Source organism: Ruditapes philippinarum, unplaced genomic scaffold (genome assembly GCF_026571515.1).
Source record: "Ruditapes philippinarum isolate M1 unplaced genomic scaffold, ASM2657151v2 ctg620_1_1_1_1, whole genome shotgun sequence".
NCBI classification, from domain to species: Eukaryota; Metazoa; Mollusca; class Bivalvia; order Venerida; family Veneridae; genus Ruditapes; species Ruditapes philippinarum.
In genome coordinates this window covers 123,911-139,632 of record NW_026863506.1, presented here as the reverse complement: position 1 = coordinate 139,632, position 15,722 = coordinate 123,911, and the positions used below count along the sequence as shown (strand labels likewise).

Below are 15,722 nucleotides of genomic sequence, written 5' to 3'. Positions count from 1 at the left end.
AATTCAGTACGATAAAATTATGATGCATGTATCCAAGCAAAGGCTATTGACATTGTGGTTCATGGTATGTGTCTGTAAACAACTTTTAATATCTTAGCTACAATGTATCCATAATTAATATCGTGTTATGGTTTGAATCAATCAAATAATCAAGTAACATGAAGCGTTTTAATTTAAGATAAGTATGCATATTTTGCCTGTCAGGTAATAGTTGATCAAGTAAATATCAAAACTTTTCAAATGCTTAAGAAAGAAATATCAAGTATTTAATCTTATTGAAATAAATTTCGATATAAACCAGTAGTTTTATGCTATATATTTAAAAGAAACGACATCTCTTTGTAGTTTCCAGACAAGACATTATAAAGTCAGAAGTACGAAAAACTATTAAAGGACGTTAAAGGTTCGATATACACTATTTAATCGTACCATTACTGTATTCGTGGTTAATTTTAACAATCGGTTAGGCTATGTCGTCGGACCTAGGTATTGTCATTTAATTAAGTTTGACTCCATGGACACTCTATCAGACTAGCTCTCATATTTTTTTTGAATTGGTCACAATATACCTTTAGTTTGTTTATTTCTTTGTTTCTAGAATCAAATACGTTTCCATTATCCATAACAGAGAAATGATACGTTTTATAATAAAATTTACTCCGTTATTACAGTCATTTGTTACTTCTATTATCATCATCATTATTATTACTAAAATATTCACCTAATACAATAACAGTCTTGGCTGTATACAAACAAAAATGTTGTGGAAGCGGTGGCTAATTTGTAAAGGTGTCTGACTTTCAACCCTAGGAACATTAGTTCAAGCCCTTCCCTGATCACGACCATGTTTCTTCATATGACATCAGTTCTGCTTAGTTCCATGAGACAGATGCGATTAATTTAAATTGTTGTTTATAACTTGTTTAGCAACTGAGCTTAAATACTTATGTTTAAACTTAAGCAAATAGTTTGATCATAAAATGCCATAATCATATTCGGTAAAAACATACAGTCAAGTAGTTTAAATCGTGTTTATGAACATTTCACTAATTGGAGTTGCATCCTTTAGAGACTCACATAATGTATCTTTTAATTTATCTACAAGCATTGAACGTTAATTTACCGTCGATTAAAATGCACTTTGCGATAAAATATCTCACAAACGTATAATAATATAATCATACAAACAAAGAGGTATGACATGGGCTATAAAGAGCATTTAAAATGCACTTAAAATTAGTGACGCCTTTTCAATTTTGAAAATTGCTACATCACGCTGTTCAAAGTTGCACAATATTGATCTCTCAGTGTTGTTATAATTTTGCTGTCCTTTGGTATCAAAGATTCCGAAAACTTTAACAGTTGAATATCAAATCAGCTTACGACAGAAAAGGCGGACTTGTGAGCTGAGTTGCAAGTCCCCTTCTTCTCTCATGAACAGATTCAATCCAGACGAGTTTTTGATTTTCATACATCAAGAATACTACTCATGAAGGAAACAAAGTTTCAGGAACATTCAATTTGAATCATGGACTCAGAAAAGTTAGTAATCTTTCCAATGCATCATTATATCGAACAAATAAATAATTGATTATTATAATGAACATATGCAATTCCTATTCAGTCGTTTATTTTATTGCGATTTAACATTCTTTAATAATTTTACATTTTAATTCCGTTTTTGAAATTATTATAAATCTTTCATGTCCATTGAAATTGGGTTTCCGTAAAAAAGAATATTTGTGACGGATATACATTTATTTATTTATTGCATTTATTACCGCGGCAGTTTTCTTTTCTTACCCAGACAATAAGATTTAATTTACGAACAGCTGTGTATATGTCAAGACAACAGACACGTCTCTTTTCTTTTAAAAAGAGGCAAACTTCAAAGGTAAACTGTGGTCATTGTCATAAACTTTCATGGTCACAATCGAGTGGTTGGGTACAAAGTATCTAAGCACTTTGTTCTATCGTTTTCTACATCAGCTTATATAAGTGTGTCTGTTATTTGTGACAAAATCATGAACATTTCGTATTTAATTGCGAGATATTGGCACGGCATTCATTACCACATGTTTCGCCAAAGGCGCCGTTGATAAATAATGAAGACGATAAAATAACCAGCACTGAATTGTGACGATTCATTATCACAAAAAAAAAAATGCAAAGTAACAACTCGATTAACCTAAGTCTTATACTTTTTTATTTCATTTATTTTATTTTTATATTTATTTATTTATTTATTTTTTGGGGGATTATATTGCTTATGAACATTTTTAAAGTATTGTATTGATGAACAATTAAGCTCGCTATTTTTCTATTTCAAACGTACATTTATTATATACTTAGCCAGCAACGTTTTTTTTGTTGTTTTTTGTTGTTTTTATTTTTTTCATTATTAAGATATTATGTTGATAAATCTTAAAGTAGTTTTTAAACGAATAACAGATAATCAACTTTCATAACTTTTATGTGAGTGTTACAGATGGTTTGATGCTCTACCAATCGAAGGTCTTTATAACTTACCACGCAAGCTATCTTAAGCGAATTTAGTTCGTTGTAACTATGTTTAATTGCCAATCCAAACAATGAAAATGTAAAATATATCTTTCACATAATACATTTTCAAAATACTACTTTAGGTAAACATGGAACAAGAAAATGAATGTATCTCGGATTTGATTATTTCTTAAAAGTAATATAATCCTATAGTAATTAAATCAATTGCGAACATAGTAAGTTGTACTTGACAATTTCTGGTTTAGTTGTAGATAGTTATAGTCCAACCTAATAGATGAAGATGTAATTTTACGTGAAATGTGACTTAATCGTCCGTTCTATAGAAGATATCAAAGGGATATTTAATGATGACACTCTTCAGTGTATTCTGAAATAAATCTTTTTCCGTTCAAAGATAAAAAATAATTTCTGACATATTCAAGGCATATCAAGGGTATTTTACTTTTGATGAATTGCATTAGTCTTTATTGAATTCTAAGGTCAGGTTATGACATAAAGTGATTATTGCTCCCAAAGGAAACACATATGCATGCATTTTATTATCACATCATCATAAATTGAGAGAAAAATAAAGATTAGGAGCAGTTTATCTATTACAAATACATTATATAAAGTCTTTACAGGTATTATAAATAAAAGATTATACGATTGGGCCGAAAATCAAAGAAAAATCGATGAATCTCAGGCAGGATTTAGGCGTGGTTACTCGGCTGTCGATAATGTTTTTTGTCTACAAGCAATGGTTCAAAAATATCTGTCTAAAAAGGGTGGCCGCTTTTACTGTCTCTATGTTGATTTCCGTAAAGCATTTGATAAAGTGATACATTCTAAACTTTTCTTGTCACTTGAAAAAAAGGGCGTCTTTGGAAATTTTCTCCGAGTTCTGAAATCAATGTATTTTCATCTCTCTGCATGTGTTAAAACAACTGATTTGTTTAACAATGTTATGATTACTGAATTATTTCCCTGTAACATTGGTACAAGGCCCAAGGTGATAAGACAAGTTCGACAATTTTTACATTATTTATAGACGAGTTATCTTCCCTTTTTAAAGAGAGAAATGTGGCACAGGCATTTTCATTACAAATGCTATTCCTGATATTCTTTGTTTAATATTTGCAGATGATGTTGCAAATTGTGCTGAAACTGCTACAAAATTACAACAACAACTTAATGTAATTGATCAATTTTGCTTGAACACAGGCATGGAAATTAATCTTGACAAAACAGAGATAATTGTATTTCGAAATGGAGGTCGTTTTCGTATTATGAATCTTGGTCTTTTTCGCGGTCAGCCTGTAAATACAAAACTGCTGTTTTATAATATATGGGTTTGTTATTCACTCCACAACTATCATGGAATGTAGCTCAATGATAAATTAGCTTCACAAGCTCAAAGAGCAATTTTGCTATCAAAGGTTATGAAAAACCATTTTGGTAATTTTCCCATAAAGGAAACACTTTAAAATTTTTGATACAATGATCAAACCTATTCTTTGTTATGGATCACAGATTTGGGGGTATGAATTTAGCCCAACTATAGAATCTGTTCATAATATGTTCTGTAAGGGTTTATTAAATGTTCGACAAAATACAAATACAAGCATGGTGTTAGGTGAATGTGGTAGACTCCCACTTTGTATTACTTATTATACAAATTGCATCCGTTATTGGTGTAAGCTATTAGTTATGCCACCATGCCGTTACCCAAAACAATGTTATTTAATGTTAAAAGGAAGAACTTGTTGGGCTAGCAAAATACGAATACTTCTGTGCAGTTACGGATTTGGTTACATTTGGATTTCTCAAGAAATAGGAGATGTGAATATTTTTGTTAGCATTTTTAAACAACGCATAATAGATTGTTATACTCAAAATTGGCATGATAATATTAACAATGCCAGTAGATGTCACAATTATTGTTATTTTAAAAGCTTATTAAATGTAGAACGGTATCTTCTAATAGAAATCCCTGTAAAACATAAGAAAGCATATGCTAAATTTTGATGTTCAAATCACAAACTTAATGTTGAAATCGGTAGGCATTTACATATACCTTTTCAAGAACGCTTTTGCAACTTTTGTCTTGAAAATCATTTAACTTATCATATTGACTGTGAATATCATGTTTTTTTTCATTGTAAAAACTATTTAGAAATTAGAAATACCTATTTACTAAACTGGTATAATTCCGGAAATGAACTACAATGTACATAACTTTTATGAATTACTTTCATCAAATGATATTTTTATAATTAAGAAAATCTCTACTTATATTTACCACCTCATGACATCTATAGCACAGTAGCATTTAAATGTAATGATTGTAAAAACTTGTAAAAGACACAACTTTATAATGTTAAATACCATATTTTGTATGACATGTATTTTGGGCCGGTGGCCTTTATTTACTGAATAAATCTTTTGACTTGACTTGACTTGACTTAACTGAATTGCAGCATTTTCTTATATCGTCAGTAGAAATATTGTATGGGGAAAGAATAACTAAGTAGTAAGTAAGATTTAACATGCACCCGGATGACTTAAGCTTGCTTCTAATGTACGTATTGTACCGATGTCAATACATTAATAATTGAACCTATGTAAACCCTGGCACTATAGTTTTTATCTTAACAATTAGGTAGAAAACCAAATGTTATACAACGTAATGAACAGTTAATTCGTTTTTGTTTATGATTTTTATTAACATAGTCTGGCACATATGTGAGATAGCTGAAAAAGCTGTGTGGCAGCTGCTCTTTTTGATTATGATATGTCTGAATACTATAAATCAAATGGCATTTGCATAATAAAGTACTTGTCCAGTTTTAAGAAACAACTTTGACATTATAAGCAAGCTAGCGAAACATCTAATATCTTTGATTTATGACATACTTTTCTTGATTAGTTTCTAAAACACATGTTTAACATTTTATATAAGGTGATAATCGGCCCTGAAATGAATAATGGCATCGGCCTGAAGCCCTCGGGGCCGTTGTTTATTTTTCGGGCCTACTCTCCCGAATATTAATATCTTAATATTCATCTCGGTATTGTCATATTTTTGCTGTTCCCTGGGACCATAGATTTCGAAAATTTAACAGTTGTAGATCAAATCAGCTTAAGGCAGAAAAGCGGGGCGTGAGTTGTTTTAGAATTCCCCTTATCTCACAAGAACAGATTCAATCAAAACGAGTTGATTTACATTATGTTTGAACTGTTTTTTAAAAGCTTATTGATGAAACATTAATATATTTTTTTTTTTCCCAACGAAGATTTTTAATATACTTGGCCACCAACGTTTTTATTTCATTATTTATTTATTTATTTGAAATATCTTAAAGGCCAATTATGCCTCACATAAATGTTGTGGCAATACGTACATTTATAGTGCATATGTATTTTGAATGGAAGTCAAAATAGCAATTTGTTTACATTTTATATACTTATGACAATAAATTTCACATTTATCGCATATTTCTTCACATAACATTCTCTCCCTTATTTAAACATTATAACATTCATGTTCACTACTTGTATTTGTAATGTGCATTTAAAGTCAGTTTAAACGATAACTAAATAGTATGTGAATGTTACAAATGACAGGAGACAGAACAATATCCTAGGATGTTCTACCTATTGAAGATCTTGATATTAACCTTCTGCGCAAGCTATCTTAAGCGATCATACATACAGTTCGTAATCATTAATATGTTTTGTTTGGCAATCCAAACAATGAAAATGTAAAATATATCTTTAACATATATACATTGTTACTTAGTTATTCTAATTGTGTACGAATTACTTAATAGAAACATGTTTGCAATGACTAAATACATCTTTCAATAATACTTAAGGTAAACATGAGACACGAAAGAGAAATTAAAATCATAATGTTTGTTGAAGTAGTGAAAAATGAATGTATCTCAGACTTGATTAATTCTTTGCTTGAAAAATGTAGTAATTTAACCCTATAGTAATAAAGTCAATATCATACATAATCAGTGGAGTTTGTCAATTACAGGTTTAGTTGTAGACAGTTATATTATATTAGTCCAACTGACAATGATGTACACATTTATCCGTTTTATAAGAGATATCAAAGAGACATTAAATGATAACCCTTGTCAGTGTATTCTGATTTTTTTTCTGTTCAAAGATGAAAAATAATTCCCGACGTATTCAATGCATATCGAGGGTATTCTACTGTTTGATGAATTTGCATTAGTCTTAATTAAATTCTAAGGTCAACTTTAGCTTTTGATTATATATTCATGGATAACACAATTGAGGCTATCCTTAGCTAGTAATTCTATTAACATACAGGAAGCAAATTATTGTTACATAAAGTAAACAACAAATCTATGTTAATCATTTATTCTTGTGATTCCTTTAAACATTGGTATAAATTTGAGGTGGCTAAATGATATAGCTGTGTGACAGCTGTTCTTTTCAATCATGATATATCTGAACAATATACAATATGTAAATCATAATAATAATTAAGAAATTGTCCCGTTTTAAGAAAGAAGTACGACTTTCTGACCTTTTAAGAAAACTAGCGAAACAACTAATATCTTTGATTTATGACATACTTTTCTTGATTAGTTTGTTTCTATCATTTTATTCTTAGACTAATAAACATGTCAGCTTAACGATATGTCAGAAGAAAATGAAATGGAAATAAAGCGCAGTAAAACACTAAGAAGTAACATAAGGAAATTTCTATATTGAAAAAAGGAATTCAAAAATCAATTGGTCACTTTGCATTTGTTTGCTTATTTCATACAATCCCGATGAAAAAATGAAAAGAAAATGCACAAAATAGTCAACAATTGTACAGACCGTCCTTAGAAAGTAACACAAACATTTGAAAAATACATTTTATTACGGACATATTCTGTGGTAGAAATGTATTGAAAAAGGGCTTATGATGATATTTGCCAGATAATAACTGCATTATTATTAGGAATAAACAGAGTGTTACAGGGCTCATTGACTGAAATAAAGAAATGTTAAAGAAGACATCTATCATAAAGGAAAACAACAATCGATAGCTTAAATGACATTCGTCATATTTAAAACGTCATATTCAAAACGGAATTCGTCTTATTTCTAAATCAAACTGTTTCGCCCGAAATTACTGATAACAAATAGATCTTTGGAATTTCGAAGTAAGTTATTTTAGGTCAGATATAAACCCGTCCTTTATACAAAAGGTTACGTCTTCACCGCAAAGAGAAAGATATGTCAACACTATTTTTCACGTGCATAATGTATATATTTATTCCGAACTTAAGACTTCATTCCATTGTGACATAATGATTATTTTTTGAAAAATAATTTTGTGTATTCCGTGCCAGTATCAATTTTTACTCCGAATTCTCTGACATTTCCTACTAAAGGAAATTTATAATAAGTTCGTAACCATGCCTTAAGAATATTTTTTTCTGCACAAGAAAGGCTCAGAAAGATTATTGAATGATCTCTAAGCACAAGCTTTATCTAAGAAAGCAAAAGATACTGTGATATGTTTTGTAAAATCTGAAATAATTGTGCCATTTCTTTAAAGACGAGCATATTGATCAATTCAAGGCAATTTGTATGAAAACTTTTATAAATCTATTAAACGTATCAATATGTGAAGTAATACATAACATACCAGTGTGACTATTCTGAATTAAATTAGTGGAGCAGGAAATAAGGTCTCTCCTGTCAAAATAGGGCAAATTGTGATACAAGCTTGAAACTTTCAGTAAATTATACGTTTGAAACAAGTGAAAAGTGTTTGTAACATGTGATTATTTCTTTACAAACACAAATATTGATATACCAATTGAACGTTTCATATGTTTCTTGAGACTTGTTTTATCACAAGTCTTGAGCATGGTTATTTTAAAAGCATTTTTTAACAAAAAGGAAAAAAAAAAGATACTTGGCCTAGTCAAATCTGCTTTTACTTGTAGAATATTGTTTCGGATTTTAGTACATGTATGCAGAAGAAATATAAGTATTGCTGTTAATAATGTTATAATGACAGTTGTGATTGCAACAGTTATGCATGGCTTTCAGAAGTGTTAGTCCAACAAATTGTGCTACAAGTTGGTGAAGTGTGCTATTTTCATGTTTGGGCAATATCCCCCTCTACGATATAGAAGCAATATTCCAACACAAAACAAAACGTACTCAAGAATACTGACTCTAATAATGTTTGTACTCAAACTGTTCGCTTCAATTCATTTTACACTTTAGATTATGAATATCGGTTTAGTAAAAAAATTCATCTAACAGTGATAAGTTAGATTAATGGAGACTAACTTAAGACATTGAAGCTATAGAGAATAACTTAAGACATTAAAGCTTAATTCAAACGATATTTTAATATGAAGTTTAAAAATGAGAAAGTTTTTTTTACTAATTTGCAACGTAATACTGAAAGACACTTAAAATCCGAAAAATATGCATAAGTAACCTAACTGTGTAATCTAAGAGACATAAAAAAAAGTATAAAAGCAGATGACAGACCAGTTTTTACAATATTTATAACTTAATGAGTTTATGAGTTTTTGAAAGAAGTGTAAAATAATGTGTAAGGAAATACATACTTTAACGGAGCTTGAACATCTAAGAAACTTATAGAAAGTGAAATGTTTTAAAAATCTGAGAAATGTGAGAAGAAATTTTGTTTTCGGAAGTCCTTTAGATTGATAAAAAACTAACATTTCACAAAGATCCGTTATATGATTTTACTTAATTTAGAATCGCCAAGCCAATATGATTCCAAGATTTCAGTGTATAATCTGAAAATGACCAATGAAAATTCCCCCTAATATACTCAGTTTTTCCCTGTAAATTTGTTCAGGTACAAGAACATGACTGCTGCACTCTGAATTTATAAACATTTTTTGTACAAAAGTCAAACTGATTATGACTTTTTAACATCAAATAAACTTAGCCTAGTGTGTCTGTTCGTGTATTATTCAGTTGAAGTGAATAACCCCAATACTGTTATTTAAGTAATACAGTTATTGATCAATCTGATAATAAATACCGAATTATTTCGTGCAGGGTCACATTTAGCGTTTATTAAGGATATTAAAAAGACATTAAAGATTTAGGACTTTAGGAAACTCCTGAAGATTAATATTTTGTGTTTTATGATGCAAACACGAAGTCAAATGAATGCGAAATATGGAATACTTTGTTAAGAAATTGATGTCTAACTTAAAGCGTGATATAGGTTTATTTATTTTATTTCTTCAATCAGAAGTGAGTTAGAATATAATAATTGTTCGTAGGCACAAAATGGTTTAAGTACATATATGATGAGAAGGGTTCTCACTTAAAAAGATACATTTCTATGATCAAGTATACTTTGAATACGAAAAACTAATACATGTATATCATCGGGGCATGTAAGCTTCTTCTTTATAATATTTCCCTTTTCTCTTTTAGTTGTATAGCCTTAAATTATTAACAATAATTCATAATAATTCTGTGAATATTCCGTAATATTCAAATGCTGTTTTCAAAACTAGATTAATCTTACATTGTTTCGTATATGCAATGGATTTCATTCAATGAAGAAGTATATGAACTTTCCATACAACCCTAGTAATACTCGTACATTTCAACCATAGGGAGTTTTTGTATTAATTATTATTTAATTTATTTCTTCAATCAGAAGTGAGTTAGAATATAATAATTGTTCGTAGGCACAATAGATAATGGTTTAAGTACATATATGATGAAAAGGGGTCTTGCACTTTCCAGTACCGTCCATGAACAGACTCAATCAAACCGAGCCTGCAACATTTTCAATTTTGCCGTGTTGGGCTTTCTTTAGGGATTCTGTTTTTATCTATTTTGTAAGACAATTCAAATGAAGAAACACGTTTCAACATTTAACGTCATTTAGTTTGCATTTACGTAAATGTCCACATTACAATAGTGTCTTTTATTCGTAAGAATCAAAGTCCATGCATGCATTATTTTTTCTGCAGGAAAAACCTACAAATATAACCAGATTTATCCACGAGCTATTTCAATGTTGTTAAAGAGAAGACGAAAAAGATAAACTTATTATATATAAGATCTTCCTGATTTAAATCTGTTTCATTCGTTTATTATTCATCAATTTACATGACTGTTTAAACTAGTTTTTAATTGTTCTGCTTATATTTCAATGAAATACCTCATCGAGGTACTGAATAAATTTTCATTTGTTATGATATTGAGAATGAAAAGAATAAATCGTTTTAGAATTTATTTGAATATACTAAATAACGAATTTATAACTACTTCAGAAGGAAGTATACAATCAAATGATTGGTACATGCTATATCAATTCTAGCTGGCTCAAACAGAACGGTAAATGAACACTTTCACACTTTGACGCCTTCCTAGAAAAAAAGTTATCCACTTGACCACGTTGTGGAAATGGTAAAATTACCTCTGAATTTATACAAACAAAGATTCAGTCAGTACACCTATTCTTTGTAGGCTTAACTTTAAAAAAGATGGTCATCGTTTTATGAAAATCGAAGTTGGTAAATATTAATTAATACATGTACATCTAATTTCTCACGATACATGCAATTAATTTACTTTTTTGACTTTCTATGACACATTGAGTGTATGCTTAAATCACGTTTTATATATATTCATGCTTTTTATACTTAAGAAGAAACCACCAAAATGAGACTTTTATGTCTATTATGCTGGGTTCAACAAGAAACGACCAGTGGTTATAAATACAAATTAAGGTAGAACGCGACACTTCTTCAAATTTGGCATATTAAAAGTTGACCATATTTCTGATTAGATTCTGTTTAAAGACGTCAAAGTTGACCATCAAAGCTCGTTTTTGAACATGACGTCGCTGCGTATCCTGGGTAACTATTACAGACACAACAACGCCACCAGCCAATAGATTATCTTAAATTATACAGTATCCGACGGAAAATACTTTTACCGTTATGTTATGCTGATATAAACTTTATCGTTTTACGCCGGCAAAAACTTAAAAAATGGAAAGAAACGTGTCATTTTCATGTAAAATTTGACGTTCAGTTTAGCTTATGTTTTCGGCTTTAAAGCCGCTTATAACAAAAATCCTGAAATAAATGTTATGACAGTAGCAAAAGATGAAATAACGGGTATTTTCTCCTATTTCAATACAAGAAATGTCGTTAAATTTGCAGTGGAAAAATTATAACTTTTAGAAGAAGTCTATTTTATCATACGTTTATTTCGACAGCAGTATTACAAACATTTAACTTTAGTATTAAGCAAACAGTTGTGATTTTGATCAGACTGCACTGATGTTGGTCTGATCGCAATCCCCACAATGCCAGTTTTGCTTGATAAGGCTCATATTATATAAAATATTACAGTAACCCACTTGGAAATGTGTTTTACCGGGCCAATCGTCATTTCAGTTTCTACAGACGGTTTGGTAAATGTGACGGTAAGCCAAGATGCTGCATGACCAAAGCGTGGTCGCGGCATGAATAGCTTGTTCGGTATGTTCCTTTCTTTATTATTTATATATGTGTTTGCTTATACAGACAATTTCAGTGAGAATTGGGTTTCGAGGAATCATGCATTTTCATATAAATCTCTCATGACTACATAGAGGATATACAAGTATTTTCTATAATACGGGATTAGGGATACTAGTGAAAATATGGAAAATATGTTTCCCTTTAGTGAATTATTACATAAATATTTTTTACATTAATATTCTAAATATTTTATTCATAAATACTTAATAAAATGTTATATTACAATACAAAAATATAAAAAGATAATGATCAAACCAGTCATTGTACTAAATATCAATCTGTAATATAAAAAAGCTAGGACAATGCAAGTAATATGCAATGTCAATGCACCGTTATAGTTTATATGTAGCGTAGTAACATCAATTTACAAAATCCATTAGCAACGTTTTCAATTTCCCTTAATTTTGATCACAGATTTGTATTTTTTTTATAAAACTATAAAGTGTTGATGCGAACGTAATAAAACAATTTGATGTACATGATGATGATTGTATATGAAATAAATACACAGTTAAAGTCACGCAATATTAATGCATATTTTTGCCATAAAAATCCATAAAAATGTAATAACCCAAAAATATTTCAGGTTGGGGTCATGTCGTTGGGATTCGTTCCAAGAAGTGTCTTAACTTTTCAACAAGGATTAAGAACTGTGCGACGTGCTCTTTTTATGAACGTACCGGACGTAAGAAATGACAGCATTACTGTAGAAAGAACTGGTTCAAAAGCGCAAAATCTATGGAGCCGGATATTGCAGTACAGTTCCACAGAGAATCTTTATCAAACTGCATAAAGTATTCGGCAGTCGTAGGTGACGAGGATTCAAGTTCTGCACAACAAGTTCGAACATAGTTACGTTAATCCGGACTAAGTTAAGTATTCAGATATTCATCACATAAAAAGGGGGTTAAGAAGTAAGCTGGACAATTTAAAGAAGTCGCATAAAGCTTTGACACCCTATGTGCGGGATAGCTTCATTAAAAATTTTTCGTATGCAATAAAACAAAATATCAACACATCAGCAGACGATATGAGAGCTGCCCTACAAGCTATTATACCACATATGTATGGAAACCATAGCAAATGCGGTACATGGTGTAAATTTGTAGCCGGAGACGCTACACATCATAAAATATGCCTTGTGATTTACACGATATAGATTTAAAACTGTCCTTAGAAAATCTTCTAGAACCGTATGTAACTGATGCGCCGAAATTGATGACATCAGCATCTTCACACGCGAATGAAGCTCTTAATCATATCGCTTGGAGCAAGACGCCAAAAGTTCGAAATTACAGTCATAGTGAGAGTTTTGATTTCCGAGTATCTGCTGCTGTTTCGCAGTTTAACGACGGCATTTCGTACTTAACCGATATAAATAAACATTGCAAACTTTCACCAAAGAAAGATACAGAAAAAAGTTAACATAAATTATTGTTCAGGACAGGATAAGAAGAAAACAGACAATTTACAAACAAAGAAGAGAAGCTAAACGCCGGAGGTTTGAATTAAAAAAGTAAAGATTATTTAATTCAGCTGTGTCCGAAATTAAGGAATGCGTCTCATACCAGTCATTCTGTGCTTTTGACGAATTAGAAGTTTTGGACACGACTCCGCTCCCCAAGCCTATTGTGAAGGATGAACAATGTCATCCAAAGTGTACTGATGTGTACTTTGATCTAGAAACTTCGAATGTAGGCGAAAATGCAGAAATTGTACAGCTTTCGGCTGTCTGCGGCCATTCGAAATTCACCAAATTCGTTCCACCTAAAGGTAACATCAATGTAAAAGCAACTGCTGTCAACGGTTAAGAGATTCGCATAATAAAAGGAAATAAGCATCTTTTCAACATAATCAGGAAGTTGAATCCTTATGATATATCGGAGGCCTTGTCTGAATTTCTATCATGGATGAATGCCTTAGGAAAAGGGAAAGTTATTTTAGCCGCCCACAATGGAAAGGTTTTCGACATGAAATTCCTTTTGAAGTTTGTCACAGACACAAAGTGCTTACCTCTCTTTCGTGAAAATGTCTATTGATTTATTGACACTCTCCCTCTACTCAGAAAACAGAAAATACAAGAATAAAGATCAACAAGGCAAAGGCAACGTTCACAGGACGCAGCCCCCGACACACCAAAGTAGGGCACCCAGAAGGTACCAAACAGAAGCCTAAATTGCAATTATATAAACTAGCTAGTCTGTATGAACATACATTCGGTGTTACATTCGAAGCACACGACGCTTTACATGATGCAAAAGCTTTACAGGATATCATCAAAGATCAACGCATAGGATTCAAGGAAATGGAATGTTATATTTTGACTTACAATGAAGCAGTAAATTACTTATTGACCAAGCGACGGTCACGTGCCTGTGCTGCTGAAATATAACACAATTTATGAAAAAATGAAAAAAATTATAACAGTTTTTATGGCAAAAAAGATTTTTGAAACCGGACTTTCTTACGACCATTTAAAAAGGGCATACTTACGTGATCCAGAAAATGGGTTGAAATTATTGTTGTCAGAAAGAATCAACGGAAAATCAAGAGTCACGAACAGAAAGGCCATAATTAATTCAATCACTTAGCCAAAGATAGTTGAAATAGATATTTCACTGAAGTGACACATTATATGTTATATTGAAATGTAACTTATTTAGATTTAGATTTCACATAAAAATTTGCTTTTCATCTCAAAGACATATTATAAGCGCTTTGTCGTGGAACGGAAGTTTATTGTTGTTGTTTTTATGAAAAGTTTATTTAAGGACAAGTAAAACACTAGAAAAATGCTCCGGATACGCTTAAAACCATTGCCGCGCTATGAAGTCTCGAACGCCAAAATTCATTACAAAAATTACACAAAGGGTGGGGTAAATAGAATAATGTGTACCGGTGATCCCCTATTTTTGTGTCCTTTAGACTCAAAATACATTTTAAAGTACTTTTGTAAAAAAAAATTGAAAAATTATTAACTGACCGTCAAATTTTACATAAGAATGACACGTTTCTTTCCCTTTTTCAAGTATTTGCCGGCGTAAAACGATAAATATTATATCAGCATGACGGTAAAAGTATTTTCCGTCGGATACTGTATAATTTAAGATAATCTATTGGCTGGTGGCGTTGTTGTGCCTGTAATAGTTACCAAGGATACGCAGCGACGTCATGTTCAAAAACGGGTTTTAATGGTCAACTTTGACGTCATGTGTAGAAGAAATGACAGAAACAATCGGAATAAAATAAACGAAATCTAATCAGAAATATGGTCAACTTTTTATATGCCAAATTTTAAGACGCTACTCGAAAGTTCGCAAAGTGTCGCGATCCACCTTAAAGGTCGTCTTCGTCGTATTTCTTTAATGCATATAAATGAAAATTAGATGGATATGTAAATGGATAATTTTTTATCATGATAGGCGTATACTGCAAATGTACACCCACTACTATTACCAATGTTATTGATCAAAGTATTTTAAACAAAGAGTCCATACTTATGTGCCCTTTGTCTCACATTTAGTGTTTTAAATGGTCAGGTTCTAAGTATCAAAATTACTGTGATGACTCCTTTATAAGGATAATAGTCATTTTGTGGTAGGAAAGTTATATCAAACGAACATGTCATCTCAA

General features: G+C 30.9%; 1 pseudogene; it reads left to right on the top strand.

The window, feature by feature from the left end:
* The window catches only part of LOC132722254 (uncharacterized), a 37,164-nt pseudogene extending 23,007 nt beyond the window's left edge, over nucleotides 1-14,157 (top strand).
* Nucleotides 14,158-15,722: the final 1,565 nt, after the last annotated feature.